Below are 13660 nucleotides of genomic sequence, written 5' to 3'. Positions count from 1 at the left end.
GTTGTGTTTTTCACACGTTACTAAAAAAATCAAATAAACATATTGACAAGTACAGCTGTGCGTATACGCGATTACCTATTTATGCAGAAGGCAGATTATTTGTGTTTCCATCGAAGCCTACTCATCACAAGATAAAATAACTACCATACATCAAATTTACAAATACCACAGTGACCACCTTGCCATAACGGTCAGCGTGGCATGACACTATTTTCCCTCATCACGTGGTTAAGGATTGAGTCCGGTACTGCGGCTGCCGGAAATGATGCTAAAGCGTTGAGTTTGGTTGCTGCGCAGTGTATAGTGGAAGGAAGGGTTCGGAGAAAAGAGGAAAAAAAAAGACAAGAGGAACGAAAAATAGGTCGAGTAAGATCGCTGAGTCAGACCGCTTTGGGTAAGTGTGGCGTAGGTAATAGAAGTCTGTGTTTTGGTGGAGAGAGTGCTGATCCATATCGTGGAGGATGGGGGGAAGATCTCCATCCCTTATTTGTGGTACTGACTCCCCTCCCTTTGGTCGGCCAAGATATACCCCCTTCGGGCCGCTTGTCTGGCGCTTGAATAGGTCTCCACCGGTAAACGCTAAGGTGCAAAAACTGGGTAGTGTTGTACTCTGGGGTCTTCTTTGTTGGCAGTTTCAGCATTATGTTGGATTTTAGTATCTGCTCATACCATTATGCTGTCTCTCTGACTGTTATCGAAGCGGGCCTGGATGTTGGGCTTTTTCTGTATTTAATTGTAATGGGCCTTATTTTCAGAGTTGTTTTTTTCTATTATGTGTGCAGTTACGTATATTTGCATAAGTTTATTAAAATCTTGATATTTTCTGTTTTATCTTTGTGCTGGTGGGTAGTTTGATTTCTTAAATGTGGGTTAATGTCAAAGCAGTGGTGATTGTTTTGCTTCTGAATGTCATTTGAATTCCATGGGACTGTTATGGGTTCTTGTTTTGAATTCTTGACCTTATTTTTTGTACAATTAATTTTTGTTTTGGAGAGTTTGGCGTTCTACACTGGTCATAGATTGTCTCTCTCTTAATGTTCTAGGTTCTGACTTATGCAGAAGTATATTGCATTAATTCTTTTGTTATTAGTTTAATTCCACATTAGCTCATTTTGGCGATCTGGTAAGTGGGGTGATTCATATATTGACTTCGAGGGAGAATGGATTTGACAGACAAATGTTTTGAGTAGCTGGTGTAGCATTTGCTGCGTTACCAGATTACATCTGCGTGTTTGTTGTTACACTTGTCAAAGTGCATGATTCGCACAGAACTGGTATGTTTGAGTGATGTCGATGCTGACGTATGTTATGGACACTTTTTCTGTAGTGTTTTCTCTGCTTTGTTTTTTTATTCATTTTGTTTCGATACCACATTATTTTCAACTGCTGGTAGTTTGTTTTGCGGTGACCGTTTATGTCGTAAAGTGGACCTTTGTTCTTTTTTGTTTTTGTTATAATAAACGGATTTTTTTAATTTGGTGTTTATTTTTGGGGCAGAAGATACACTTTTATTAACATATCGGGATCAGAGTAGGTTCAGAGATTGTGCCACAGTCTGTATTAACTGATCAGGGTTCCTCACTCCAGAAGAGTTTTAGTACTCTTACATTTATGTGTAATGAGCGGTATGTCGCTATTAGATGAGGCTAGAACACCAGTGTCATGTTTGTTTGGCAAACACTTCTTATTGGCAGAATGTTATTACACATGTATTAAAATGTTCTAGTTTGTTGAGATTGTACAAGAGTGAACACAGCTAGATATCTTAATGCACAAGAGTATATGCCACTGTTAAGCAAGCCATGCTGACTTCCAAATAATTGTATTGTTAATTGTATTAATCACGTCAAACAATGTTTCAGAAACTGGTAAAAACTTCAGAGCTAGCATGCAGCATTCTGTTAATCATTGCCAAGTATTAAATACACTGAGTGGCTGAAAACTTTGAAAACCACTGTTATTTTATTAAGTGCAGTTTAGATACAGACTTTTGTCCAGTTAGCTTTGCATTGACTTAGCCTGTTTAGATACAGGCTTTTGTCCATTTAGCTTTGCATCAACTTAGCCTGCTTGGTAAACTGGCATTAACCAGTGGGAAGCCTGGGATTATGCAGTTTTTGATCCTTATAAGTATTCTAATTATCACACAAAGAGTAAATAACACCCCCTTGACTCTCTGAAAATTTGCAGTGTACTCTCTGTTGATCTGTTCTCTTATCTTTAAAAATCTAAATCATGTTATTTTCTTTGGACACTGGACTTGGTCTCTCACTACTTAATGGATGGTATCTTTACCATTGGCTTTTGTTTTGTTAGTACTAGCTTGACTTTCATTCCTAGACTTTTGCATTGTGGAATCTACTTACACTGTTTAAACTAGGGTTACACTTTCAGCCTGTTTTGTAAAATTTCTCACTGGTATTTTTGGAATGGAAGGAGTACTTTATCGTGATTTTCACATATGATTGTATGTGAATGCATTTCTGTCTTTTACATCGTCTTAGACCAGATGTTAGAGTACTTGCATTTTATCACAGCCACATTTCCGAAGTGGCATACTTGTAATGTTTTCCATGAAACTGTCTGTTAATGTAAGAAGGGGGAGTGTAAACTGTTAAGTACTGTTCTGTGAGATTATTTTTCACATAGGAAGAGGAATAACATCAAAATTCATCTTCCAGATAGAGTCCTTGGCCAATCTATATCCATGACTGATGCTTGCCAGTCTATAATGTTACAGTGCATGAAACTCTCCATGTTCAGAACAAGACAAGCGTCCCATTTCATACCCCTTTCCATGGCCACGCCATGATCTGCGACTGTTAAATGTGTGCATATTTCTGTGAGTCTTTCGCCGTTTACAGTACCTCTTCTTAGTAGTGTAAGTTGCAGCTGGGTCTAAACAACTGGTATTTCTCCGTAACGTCCCGTTGGTAAGATCATAGTCACGCATATTTGTGATGCAGTGTACCACTCTGAATGTTGCTTATTTGGCTTACAGTGTTAATGTAGAAAATAGCAGTTTGTAGCAGTATTATGACTTTTTTGTACTCACTTTTCTGCATACTACTTTTTGTTTGCAACGTTTAGGTTCCAAGCTGTATAGCAAAGAATTACAAAATATGTAAAAAAAAAAATCAGTCCTTCGTCACAGCACTGACGAGTAGCAGGCACCTTTATTGCATTCATTATTCATGAATTTAGGCCGGCAATGGAAGCTAGCCATGAAGAGGAATGTGGCCATTATTCCTCTTCCAAACCCATAAACAATGTCACAGAATAGTACTTAACCTGAAAATGGTTGTCTAAACTGTTACCATACATACTTTCGAGCAAACATAAGCTATTATTGCAGGTTGGAAATGTGGTTGCGATGATACGCAAGTACCAATATTAGTTTTATGAGAACTAGTTTATGTAGTGTACTTTCAAAATATTGTGTGTGTGATTAGGCTGTGGTGCATCAGACAGACATCTATCATGCAGTTTCTGTGTTGTATTACTTGTTTGAGTTGCATGACTTATCTGTGTGCATTTGTTGTTGCCCACATTTCTTTCCTAAAATTTTGTTTCTTTAGTTGGTCTTTGTAATAATTATAGAGCTTTTCATCTCTGGGTCCATAGTGTAATTTGGCAACACTGTTCTAGTCAGCATGTTAACAGAGAATAAATCAGTTTGTTATGAAATTGTTTTGCTCCAAGAGGTAGCACCAGTATTCTAGTGTTTAGATTTTTGTTCTCTCTCTCTTGTGTTGCGACACCCAGTTTAATCATTTCTTCTGAGTTAATAACACTACTGCCATACCAGCTTTACCTGCATCAAGTTTGTTGTAGGACTGTTTTGGTGTGTACTGTAAAAATGAAAATGGTAGAATGTTAGGTGTCAAAATGCTATAATTCTCAATCTTATCTTATTTGGCACCCTGTCTAAAACCTTATGGTGTTAAATCGGCACCTCTGATGTGTTTAGGCATTTTTACATACAGATGTATTACTTCATTTTGTGGGTTATATATTACATAATGCTGTCGTGTGTTTTTTTTTTTTTTTGTTTTTTTGTCTCGCATAAGTGAAGTGCGGATCATTTGGAATGTGTATATGCCTTTTTTGAGTGATTTGAAAATATGGTTACATGCAGTATCAAGTAGAATATATTTGAGGAATTAAGCAGAATTAAAGAAATGTCTATATATGGGCCATCCAAAAATGTTTCTGCATCTCCAGAGTATTTGCCGTTTGTTTAAAATGTGTAGTAGCAACAGTTTTCTTGTGATTATTTAGTTTTAGATTTTGAGACTTATTGTAGAGAAAATAATTATTGTGTCTGGTGACAGAAAGATTGTTTGGGTGGGTAACTGGGTTTAGTAGCTGTTTGGTCTAGGGGTATGATTCTCGCTTTGTATGTGAGAGGTGCTGGGTTCAAATCGAAGCCCAGTGTTTTACCTGGGGGGTGGTGCCGAAGATTAAAGTCTTAAAAGTATTCTCCTTCCATAATTTCCCCAATAAATTTTTAGAGGTGCTATATTTTTACTAGAAATGCTAGTGTTGGGAGATTGGCATAATGATTAAGGTATTTACATTGCATACACAGTGCATGCTTTGATTTTCACCACAAGAGTTGAAGTTTTGATGGTATGCTAAGATTAATCGTTGTATCCCGTAGTATTAACTCTTGCCTCAAAACTTTCAGAGGTTGCTGTTGATTAGACAGTTATACTTTTGACAGGGATCGCTGTCTACACATTTGAGTAAAACAAACTTTTTCTGTTAGAGTACCGCATTCTAGCAGTTGATGAGTGATGTGCACTTAGTTAAGAATGTAGTCTACCCTCCTCAACCACAGCAAAACAAAAAAAATAAGCCTTTTAAATTTTGTATCTTTACTTTTTCTGATATTTCATCGTATGTTTTGTATGACATTTGTCTAGAAATGGATTTATTTTCCTTTATGTGTAACCATAATGTTTAGGTCTTTGTTGATTTTTGCTAGTTATGTAGCATGGTTACAAAGATGGGTGTTTAGTAGACATAGGGGAATTTGTTTTTTTTTGCAGTTCATATGTGTGTCTGAGAGCTGGTGGTAGCATAGGTTGAGTTTGGTATTTTGAGCAGCAGTGCTAGCATTTAGTTAAGGCCTGTGTCTGCTGAAATCTTATGCAGCTCTTGCTTCAGGGAACATTTATCCTTGTCATTAGTACATTTCTTTTAATAATATAATATTTTTTAAAATATTTTACTCACAAAGATACATGCTATTAAATTACATCTTCATCTCTGATTTCGGTATTTTAAAACCATGGTTTTAAGCACACAGGTAGCTGCACATGAAATAGCCACAGTCATGCCACTTGTGTCACGAAATAGCCAGACATTGTGCCCTTTTACCCAGTTGTTCTTTGGTTGTCACTGGTATATCTTGCAACATTTTTTTATCCTGTATTTCTCTTAGGGCATTTATTCCTGAAGTTAGAAAGTCTTGTATTTGTTAGAGCATAATTATGTTTTACTCCCATAAATGGATGTCTCATTTTTTCAAACATTTTTAAACATGCCATTTTTAAAAGGTGTTGTAGGTACACGTACAGTAATAGAAAATCAAGAAATTATAACATTTATATTGTGATTTTCATGCAGTAGAAATGTTTTCTTTTTAACAACTTTCGTTCAATCCCAACTTTACATAAATTGCTTAATTCCTGTTCTCAATTAAATTTTGCTCCTTCTGAACATCATTCTGCATGTATTGTTCCCACCAATTCCTTTTTGCTACTACCTTTTTTATATTCTTTCTTTTGGCACATTCAGTTGCTGCCTGATTTTTTATCTACTTCTGGTTTGATTTCCATCCCTGCTTGACGCCAATATGCTTCTGCTTGCCTAAGCAGGGAAGTCATCTTAGATTTATTCTCCTCATGTTTCAAAATTTTCACTACATTTGGGTCTTGTGATGTCAGTAGATCTGTGGAGTCCCACAATTGCAGATCTGTACATGTAATCAATTTTAAGGAAGCCCATTACTCCTTCAGAACAGGGAATATATAATCTTGATATGCACTTTTTTTTTATGTCATTTGGTGAGCATGAAGCATCCTTCCTGTATTCCTGTCTAATCTATCCAGCATGTTTTTGGGGCCAGTCAGTCACTTCAAAACTGTAAGTTAGGACAGGAAGAGCAAGTTGGTTTATAGCTTGGATTTTGTTCCTAGATGTCAAAGCTGTTTTCAGGATTAATTTAAGTCCTCTGAAGTACCCCTTACTAAGTTTTATTCACATTTGTTCATGTTTTGTTGTTGATCCTTCATCCATTCCCAAATATTTATATACTCCCTCTTGCTTGTTATTTTATCATTGTTGTTCCAAGCTCATGTTTTCTTGGTGCTGCAGTTTTCTTGCTTTTTAAAGGTTGCTTTTGCCCATTTATCAAGATCAAATGACATTCTTATATTATCTGAAAAAGTTTTGACAACTTGTAGTTGTGCTTACATCATCTGAGCTGTACAGTTTCAAATCATTGACAGAGAAGATGAGAAGTCTTTGCACTTTGTTTTCTAGGAGCCAAATTATAGCCATGACCTAAGCTGTTAAGTAGACAGTTTAACGGATTAAGGGCAAGGCAGAATAGCAGTGGTGGCAGAGGCACTCTGGAATATCTCCCTTTGGATTTTTATCCCTGGAGTAATAAGTTGTCCTTTTATCATGGGTTAATTGCAAAGTGGTCTGCCACTGTTTCATGGTCACTGTAATGGAATTGATCAATGTAGGATGTATCTTGCACATTTTTAAGCACTCTTTTATCCCTGAACGTTGGAGACTATCAAATGCTTTTTTGTAGTCAATCTAGGCCATACTTAAGTTCTTCCCCCTTTTACAATTTTCCACTGACTTTGTTTAACAACAAATGATCTTTTGTTTCGTGTGACTTTCTTTCATTGCCTTTTTGTTCTGTTGCCATCATTGAGTTCTCTTCTAAATGACTAAAAACTCTGTTGGCATCAATTCCAGTATATAGATTATAGGTCGTTGGAAGGCAAGTTATTGGCCTATAATTTTAGGGTCGTTTGCTGGTTCACTCTTAAGTAGGAGCTTGTTTGGTGTGCGCATATAAATAGTTCTTACTCATGGCTAAATCTTCGTGCAAAGATGTTAATACTTTTAACCAAAAGTTGGGTACTGTATATGGGCCTTGGGTTTTCCAGTTAGAGGCTTTTTTGACCCCATTTTTTACTTCATCCCATTTCGTACCCTGTATCTTTAAACTTCTTTTTTTTTTTTACTTTTATCCATTTAGCATGTGTATGTTCCACAGGATCTTCATACATACTTCTCCAAAATGTATCTATTTCTTCTTTTCTGGTGGTCTTTCAATTCCCTTTACCTTATTTCCCAATTCTCTGTAAAATGTTTTTGAATCTTTGCTTATTTGTTACTTTTCTTTTGTATTTGTCTACGTATCTTCCAATTATTTCCACCTGTGCTGAGATTTTTAGTTTATTTGCGATAGTGCATGATAGATCCTGGTATGTTTTAATATTGCTCATTGTTTTTATCACTTCTATCTTATTTTTGTTTATCTGTTCCCTCTTGTATACTCTTCTAATAGTGACACTTCTTGTCCTAGTTGCTTTATGGTTTTCTATATTTGATACTTCCATGATGGTATTCGATTTCTCCACTTTCTTATAGGTTCATAGGTTCATACTAGGCTATCTGCCCTAGGGCATTTATAAGCCTAGCCAGAGTGTATTTGGCTTTCGCCACCCATTTTAAATTAATTTTGCTATGCCCTTTTCCGAGGTTAGTATACTGTGCCTCTGTCTAACAGTGACACAGAAGTGATACCCGGGGTAAACCTAAGATCTCCCATCCACTCCCTCTTGAAGAGAGTCAATGAGGGACTCTGCCTAACCTGGACTGGGATTTTATTCCAGAGTGAAGGGAGCCTCTGGGTTATGAATCTGTCCCTCCAGCATGTCCTATTTATTTCAGTGCTGAGGTTCAAGACTCTCGAGCGCGTAGCTCGATGGGATTTGGATTTTCTGAGGTGCAGCATGTCCATTAATTCCGGGTTGGACATGGCTTTTATACGTCAGGCACAGATCGCCTCTGAGCAGGCGGTATGCCACTGAGTAGAGCTGGAGTTTCTTTAACCGGGCAGCATATGGCATCTGTTTGAGCCCTTTGATCCTCTTGGTGAGGTACTTTTGGGGTCTTTCCAGTGACTGCAGGTATCTGGTAAGGTACATCCCAAAAGGGGCATTGTACTCAATTATGGGCCTGATGAGGGATGAGTAAAGAGGCACGATGACCTCCCCTGATCTAGATGTGAATCCCTTCATGATTAGGTGGGCTATATAAAATGTTTTTCTAACCACTTTGGCCACGTGGTTGTCAAATGAGAGATTGCTATCAACTTGGGTCCCCAGGTCCCTAATTACTTCTTCTGTACTTAATGGAATACCACCTATGTGGTAATTTGTGGGCACTTTGTTTTTGCCAAAGGGGATGACTACACACTTTTTGGCGTTTAGCTTGAGGCCATGGCTTTGGCACCAGTTGTCTGTTTCTATGAGGCCCTTTTGGAGGATGCTTGTGTCGTCTGGGGAGTCTATTACGGCACCCAGTTTGCAGTCATCTGCGAACTTGGTCAGCCACAGTCCTTCCGTGTTGGCCTGTACCTCCGAGAAATATATACCGAACAAGAGAGGTCCCAGGACTGAGCCTTGTGGGATGCCACTTGTAACTGGTTTGGAGTCTGACATGGCTCCAGCAATTCTAACCATGTGGGTTCTGTCCATGAGCCAGTTTGCAACCCATCTAGTGACATAGGGGTTTATATTTAAGCTGGTGAGCATATCTATAATGCCCGAGTGGGGTATTGTATCGAAGGCTTTTGCGAGGTCCAGGTAGGCTGTGTGGACCACCTTCCCCTCGTCAATGGCCTTGGTGACTGTTTCAAAGAAATCGACCAGGTTTAAGAGGCAGGATCTGCCCTTAACAAAGCCGAACTGGGTAGGATCCAGTGTCTGTAGGTCCCCAATATCTTTATTTATGAGGTCCATGATGATCCTTTCCATAGCTTTGCAGACCAAGCTAGTCAAGCTTATGGGGCTATAGTTTCCAGAATCTGTTGAGGCACCACCTTTGTGGAGAGGGACCACTATTGCTGTACGCCACTCTTTGGGTACATATCCTGTAGTAAGGCTGAGATTTGACAGTAGTTTTATGTTTGGGTTTAGCTCTTCTTGGAGTTCATGTAGGACGCAGCCCGGGACACCGTCTGGTCCCATTGATGCTGTGTTTTTTGCTTTGGAGAGGGCGGCTCTTACCTGAGCATCTGAGATGTCGGGGGGGCAGCACTCTGCTGGGATAGGTATTTGCCCTTTTGGTGGGGAGAAGTTTGAGCTGAACCTGTCAGCTAGGATGTTGGCAATGTGTGTGGGTTCGGTGTATTTTTTGTCATTTTGAACTAATTCTGAGCATATCTAGGAATTCCCACCCAGGTTCCTAACATAACTAAAGAAAGCCTTGTGATTATCCTTAGTGTCCTGTGCAATTTTTCTCTAAGCTGGCCTTAGACGATTTTATGAGTGCCCGTAGTTTTTTGCTAATACTGATCAGAGATGCCTTCCCTTTTTGGGATTTTGCTCTATCATGTAGTAGCTTCCTCCTTCTATTGTATAGTTTGTTTATGGCTGGGGTCCACCACACAGGACGTCTGCCTTTGGAGGATTGGGTCTTGGTTTTATTTGGGATTGCATGATCCATGCATTCCTTAAGGTGTTCATAGAATGCGTTTATAAAGGATTCTGCGGTCTGGGCCGTATTTTCCACAGGCCCGGGGGCTTTGAAGGATTCCACCTCGGTTTTAAGGAGTGTGAAATTTGCTTTAGGGAAGTTTTTCACTGTGGTTTTCTGGGCAGGGGGTGGGGTCGGGATGTGAATATCCAGTGAGATTAGTTTATGGTCTGATCTTACCAGTGAACATTTAACATTGTTGGAAGTATTTATTACAAGATACATGTATGTCTACCATCTTGCCGAATCAGCCCTTTTTCTCATTTACCAAGGGGAAAAGTTTAAAAAATATGTTGGTTCATGGAGATTTTAGTATGCCAGCACCTAATCCTGCTAGACCATTAAATAATATGGGCACATTGAGATGTGGGAGGTGTAAAATTTGTACACACAGTGGAGAAGGTTGAATATATTAATAATACTAAATTTGATGTTAGAGGTACATATACGTTTGAAAGTAAAGGTGTCATATATGTGTTGTTTTGCCCTTGCAAGTTATTTTATATAGGCAAAATGAAACTTTTACGTTTCATACTAGGTTTATGGAACACTTGAGAGATGTTAGACATCAGAGACAAGATAAAGCGATTTCCTTGCATTTTAAAACTCATCATAAAGGGAATGCTAATTTTTTGAAAGGTACTATTTTAGAACAGGTTGATTTGTATGTGGGAGAATGAGGATATATTGAAACAAAAATTATTATATAAAGAATGTATTTGTATTTTAAAGTATAATACATTGGTTCCTAAGGGACTAAGTAATGAGTTAAATTGGAAGTGTTTACTTTAAATGTTAAATGTATTTAATTGATTGGTGTTAAAGATTTTTATGGATATACAAGTGTGATTTTAGAAATGAATTGGTATTCCATGAAGGTGGTAACACCGAGGCGCTAGAATCTGTTATTACAGAATAAATATTCCAATTTTAATATTTGTGCGTTTTCTTCTGTTCGTTCCAGAATTTGGTTTGGATCTGGTTGTTGCAACTTCTGTTATACTGCATGAATCTCTGTGGAAATTGATCCTCCTTGTAGAGTCGTTTTTGGTAAAAGAAAGAGTAATGCCTCTTTTCCCGAAAAGATTCAAGATTCTGAATCACAGGAAAATGCATGGACGGATTCAGGGTTTTGTTCTGTGAGTTCTGATTCGGGCTCAGAAGAGAGCTTACTTTCTGATTTTTCCCTCTGGGAGTTTCTCTGAGGTTTTGCTAGAAAGTTAAGTGTTTTCAGTGGGAGAATGATGAGGTTTCTTGGTCCCTAAAAAAAAAAAAAAAAAAAAAAACTATTGTTATTACAGAAAGATTTTGCATAACATGCACCCGTTCCTCTTCAGCAGACAAGACAGGAGGATTTGTGTCTTACTGCCTGTGCCTGATAGTCAGCCAGCTATCTCTGAAAAGGCAGACATTTCTTAGTCTTTTCCATTTATGTACACTACTCCCAAATCTGAAAAATGTATACTTCTGCAACTTTGAATTTCAGAATTTTAAATGGGCAGACTTGTGCTAAGATATGACTAAATGTTTTATCTACAGTTTCTTATTATGAAGAAAAAAATCTGCATTGGATATATTTTTGATTCTTCCTCAATGAATGGGAGTTGGCCGCATACTTAAGAATTTGGAAATGACTCTTGAGCTCCTCCCTCTACCCGTAAAACCTTAGTCCATCCCCATCACCTCAGATCTTGTCTGCCGTCGTCATGTTATGACATAGGGTCCTTCTGAAGCAGCATTATTTACAGTTTTTTTGTAAGTAGAAAGGTTAATCTAGACTTTCTTTTATATTATAATTCTCCCTCTTAGTGTTCGGTTATTGTGCGTCAGGAGTCTTTGTACTGTTTTTGTATTAATTTCTTAAATTACCATTACAGGTAATTTCTTTTTTTTTTTTTTTTTTTTTTTTTTACTTTTTCTATACTTCATACCCTTTTTTTAACAGGATAATTCTTATTTACCATTGTTGGTAATTTTCTAAAACAAATATCACCCCCTCCCTGAGGAAGCCCATTGAAAGAGAACATGCAAGAGGGTGCACCTAGATTTGCTATTGGAATCATCACTGACTATACTGATTTCAAGGAAGGAGAAGGGTCTCCCAGATCACCACCTGATGATGTCTTTGGGCACATAGAGATCCTTAAACAAAAAGGTTGCTGGTCTTCTGGCAGTTCTTTTCCAGAGAAGTCAGTATTTCTGGAGGCTTTTAGTTCTGACCTATATACGTCTTGGGGGACTCCCCCCACCCTCCGTGGACTGATGAGCTCATTGTTCTAGTTTTTCTCCAAGCTTGGAAGGAGCTGGATTCTGTTGAGCTAATACTGCATCGCCCTGCCAAAAGATAAATCCACTTGAGCAATTAAGTCCCTGCAGATGCAGCGGTGGTGGCAGCAGCCACTATAAATGAGCTACCAGAGCACAGCTCTTCTGTCCACCCACCTAACAGAGTCTAGGGTGCTGGATAGACTTGGGGTGCTGGATAGACTTGTAAAGCAAGTGTTTGCCTCAGCGACCTTCACTCTGAGGTCCCTTAACTACCTGGCACACTTTACAAGACTACAGAGAGATTTGATCAAAGAATTGTCAAATTCTCCATGTTTGCACAGAATTTCAAAAGATCATCATCTCAGCTGGCCACCCCCCCCTTTTTTTTGGTCATTTCCAACGTGTCCATGAGTTTGAACCTTCACACAGCAGAAGGTGCCTCATGGCAGTCTGGTGCAGGCATTGCCTTATGGAGGCATGCCTGGATGCTGTTATGTGACTTTGCAGAGCCTTTCAAGGTGTCCTTTATCAGTGCTTCCTTTGACGGCACATCTTTGGTCCCATAGTGAACAAGAAGGAATGACCCTATCTGCTGTGGGAATAGTTTTCCACCCGTCTGTGAACTTTCTGTAGAAATCATACAGGTGGTACAAAAATGTGGTTCTGCAAATCTTAAGAACCTTTCCAGGATTCGCGCAACGACGACTCCCTTCAGAGGCAGAGGAGGCAGTTCTAACTATAGACGTCGCCCACAAGGCAGAGGAGGCCTACAAAATCAGGGTTTTCATGATTCCTTCTCACTCTTTCAGCACTCCTGGAGTGCTGCCTGACTGCCCACCTCCTGAAGGGATTTGGGGGGATGCTTACCCTTGCACGCAGACACCTGCACTGCTATAACAAAAGATTCCTGGGTGCAAAAAATAATATCCAGAGGTAATTTCATACCATTTTACCAGCTGCTCCCAGTCTCCAAGAGAAGGAGACTTCCCGACGTTCCACCCATTCAGAGGAAGGCTGCAGCACAATAAATTCAAAAGCTGTTCGACAAGAGTCATCCAGTAGGTTCCACCAGACTGAACAGGATTCAGAACTTGTTTCTTTTTAGGGCTCAAAAAAGAAGGGTGACCCAAGACCAATTTTGGATCTAAGCAAACTAAATCAGTTTGTGAAAAAGTCAGTTCTGAATGGTCATGGTCCAGTCCATTCTGCCATTTCTATGGAAGGATGATTCGATGTGCTCCATAGATCTTCAGGATGTGTACTATCTCATCGAAATAGACATGCAGTCCTGGAGACACTTGTGTTTTCGGCTGGGAGCCAGTCACTACCAGTTCAGATCCCTGCCCTTTGGCCATACCACAGACCCCAGGGTGTTCACCAAGTGTATCGCAGTGGTGGCAGCTCACTTTAGACTAAAAGGACTCAGTCTTTTAATACCTAGATGGCTGGCTCCTCACCACCCCCTACTATGCATCTTATCCAACAATTCAGGGACTATTTGCTCCAGATTTGTCACTCATTATGTATCACAGTCAGTTGTGCCAAATCAAATCTGACACTAGTACAGAGCCTGGAGTTCATTGGTGCACATCTGAAT

The 13660-nt window shown here is 39.0% G+C and overlaps 1 protein-coding gene across 1 annotated transcript in view; it reads left to right on the top strand.

The window, feature by feature from the left end:
• Nucleotides 1–231: 231 nt before the first annotated feature.
• The window catches only part of FAM168B (family with sequence similarity 168 member B), a gene marked incomplete in the record, with an annotated part of 948287 nt that continues 934858 nt past the window's right edge, over nt 232–13660 (top strand). Inside the window, 1 exon segment of the mRNA XM_044070175.1 lies at nt 232–394.

The sequence above is a fragment of the Protopterus annectens genome, chromosome 4.part1 (genome assembly GCF_019279795.1).
Source record: "Protopterus annectens isolate FY-2018-M chromosome 4.part1, PAN1.0, whole genome shotgun sequence".
In the NCBI taxonomy this organism is placed as follows: Eukaryota; Metazoa; Chordata; order Ceratodontiformes; family Protopteridae; genus Protopterus; species Protopterus annectens.
Note: the sequence above shows the minus strand (reverse complement) of the source record. Positions and strands in the feature narration are given on the sequence as shown.